The following is a 3,566-nucleotide window of genomic DNA, read 5'->3' as shown; positions in this document are numbered from 1 at the left end:
ACTTTACGTCACGTAAACATAGCCACTGGGTTTATAAATAGGCGGCTTTCCGCCAATTAAGTTGAATTCTAGTCCATTAAAGGACATCTTCTGTCTGATTGAAGACCTTTTTAAGGTCAATAGAAGCTATTTGGCGACAAGTGGGCCAATGAACGGCCAAGCCGAAGTCATTAAGCCCAACATCAGCTCCTCTGTGGTTGACCATATAACCAACAGGGGTCATGGCAAACCCTTCCACTTTTTATTCTGACTGCCGTCTCACGATTTTATTCAGACCAAGAGGAAGAACAACTCTCCTCACCGCTATACGAAATTTGTATTCTTATTCTCCTAGCTGTCGCCAGGTGATTTTAATCAGCCGAAGGGACACCCCTTTCCCTCCCCCATGAAGCTGAAGGAGAGGTCTTATTGTGGTCACGGCCGATAGAATCTGGGTTCAGTCTAGGGGACCAAATGTCGGCTGGTTAACTATCTTTTCGGGCTGTCGCCACGCGATTTTTTCATTAAAAAAAAAAAAAAAAAAAAAAAAAAAAATCACCCCTTCCGTACCGGGTGGTACTTTCCCCTTGATTACTGCGGCTGGCGCCAGGCGATTTTATTCTTTTCCATGGTACTCCCTTTCTGAGTAGCTCTCGCCAGCAGTCACCTTTGCCCTAAGTAGTAAGAGAGCAAGTTCAATATTTCAGGTATTTGGGTAGCTCAATTACAGAGGATGAAAGATCAGAGATGGAAATTAGAACGGTAATAGGTATAGCAAGAACAGCATTTGGAAAATAAAAGAAGCTTCTAATAAACGTAAATATGAATTGGAACCTGGAATTAAGATTTTTAGAAAGTTTTGTGTGGTCGACGCTTACTTACACGTGTGAATCCTGGACAATAAACGCCGAAATGAAAAAGAGACTTGAGGCAATGGAGATGTGGTGCCTTCGAAGAATGATGAGGATATCTTGGACTGAAAGGGTAATAGATAAAGAAGTTTTAAAGAGAGCCGGGACAAAAAGATCACTGACAGGAACCATGAAAATTAGACATCTTTCTTTCCGTGGCCATATAATCCGCGCAGGAGAACAGGAAAAAGTTCAGCCTAATAGGAATGATTGAAGGGAAGAGGGCTCGTAGTAGACAACGACAGACATAGATGGGTAGTTTACTGCAGGACGTTGGAGGGGGAATGAAAGTTCAGGACCTAACGAGATGGATCGGAAAAAGTTCAGCCTAATAGGAATGATTGAAGGGAAGAGGGCTCGTAGTAGACAACGACAGACATAAATGGGTAGTTTACTGCAGGACGTTGGAGGGGGAATGAAAGTTCAGGACCTAACGAGATGGGCTCAAAGATCGGAAATGATGGAGTTAAAGACGTGATGACACTTTGGTAAGTAAAGCAAGAGAGCAAGGTCAGTTTGTAGTCACCAGTAGAAGGTGACTCTGAATTTGCGACCATGGAGCTGGATGAGAGGCAGAAACCAATGCGCCACAGCACGCGTCAGCTAAGCGTCTCCAAACTTAAGCATCCTACTTCCTCGGGTAACTAAAACAAACTAGTCATTTACTAGGGTTGACTAGTGAATGAATAAATCTGACTGTCACCAGGCGATTTTATTCAATCATAGAAATCCAAGGGAAATGTCAACTCTGGCTATGTCTTACAAATCTAATGAATTGTATCATCACTGTTACCACCAGGCAATTCTATTCAGCTGAAGAAGAACTCCTCTTGCAGCTAAAGGAGATGTCATCTTTCTGCCTGACCAGGCTTCCCTAGTACACAGGGCACAGGCTACACTCTATTAGATGGAAACAGTTACTTTGACCGTACATAGTTAACGAGTTCCTTCACCCAGAGGACAGTGTACTTTATACTTTATGAGAGCTACGGAACTCTTGGGTCCTTTTACACCGGGTGGCACTTAATGTTTTGTCCTGAATGCCGCAAAAATATTTCCTTTTTCTCTGTGGCACTGTGGAAGCTCGCTGGCTGAGTGGGTTAAGGCGCTGTTACTTGCAGCGAAGGTCGAGGGGATGGCGGCTCGAACCCTGCCACCGGCGAAGTTGAACCAAGGACATGGATAATTAAATTCCACGCTAGAAAGTCCTCTGTGAGGGGCACCGTCCTAGCCTTCCTATAGGGGGGAGTTTGTGACGTTAAACCATATCACCATCACCGTGGCACCCTAGCACGCCCCCTCCCGAAATCGGGAACAAAGGAGGTTAACTTCCTCGTCTGTAAACCGCAGTTTACTAAGGAAGTGTTACTTTGATGAACCCCTTGCCTACTGTGAGGTACTTTATATGTCTCCTGTCTGACGTCATGGTATTGATGAGGCGATTCGCGTTGTAAGATGAGGAGGTGGGGGGGGGGCGAGGTGCGTCCTATAAGACAGGGATTGACGCATCGAAACAAAACGTTGTACCTTAACAAAATAAGAAGCAAACGTCGAGGAAGACAGGGCTGCTGATTCGCAGACCTGCTCGTTCCCACCAGCCAGCGCCTTTGCTAAATCCTCTCTAAGCCTTTCGTAGGCTAACGCGCTTTAAACATTTTAGTTAACATCTAGCGAGTTCTAGCTAAGGTCTAGTTCCCAGTACGGAGTTCAAGTTCTTTTAATCGGGCTCTTCGTGACGACGACGACGCATTTTGGTATCTGTATTTGACTTGTGTTTATTCTGTCTGTTGACAGGCGATTTAATTTAATCGAAGGAAAATACAATGAAAATTCTGTTACTTAAAAATTTACAAAGAAGCTCTAAAGAGTCTATTGTGATTATCTCTGGACGATTCTCTTTTATATGATGGGAGGACGTCACCCGTGGAGATTGGGTCAAAACAGGTGTGCGATGCGGTTCACACGAGTAATGTTTCGGCAACAAGTTCCCGTTTTCTCGGCAGCTTGTTCCCGTTTTCTCGGCAGCTTTTCCCCGTTTTGCTGGACCACCGTGCTCTCGTTGTTCACACGATACTGGAGTTTGTTACCGCGAGCGGCAGCTCATTTTACGGTCGGTCTCGCATTAGCTTGTGGTTGGGATAGTCAACATTTTTCGGGTCACAGAGGCATCTATGATCTTTTGTTAACTCGCAAAGGGATTTTATTACACTTCTAGGCCACACCAACTCGCGAAAATTTATATATTAATGTAATTTCGGCGTGAGAAGTCCACAAAATTTTCCTATTTCGGGAGCAAGATGACTATCTTTATGGTACCGCGGGAATACGGAACTTGTTTACAAAAAATGTTGCCGGAACACAGTTTCGGTATCACTTGGTGCCGAAACATTGCTCGTGTTAACCGCGCTTTATGTCTCCATGGTTTTTTTTATTCATATACGCAAGGGACGAAACAGAGAAGTTTGCATGAGTGGCGTGGCAAAGGTTGCACCAGTCATGGGAGTCATGGGGGAGTATGGGAAAGGCCTTTGCCCAGCAGTGGACGAAGAATGGATGATCGATTGATCCGAACGAAGTGATAAGATAGATGAGAGAAAGATCAAAGCAGAACAGGCTTGCCTTTCAGGCAGGTAATGGAAAGCGGAGAATAGGCCATGTTAATGAATGCAGACGATG

This window comes from Oratosquilla oratoria, chromosome 38, assembly GCF_046742065.1.
Source record: "Oratosquilla oratoria isolate Oo_2021 chromosome 38, ASM4674206v1, whole genome shotgun sequence".
Taxonomy (NCBI): domain Eukaryota; kingdom Metazoa; phylum Arthropoda; class Malacostraca; order Stomatopoda; family Squillidae; genus Oratosquilla; species Oratosquilla oratoria.
Note: the sequence above shows the minus strand (reverse complement) of the source record.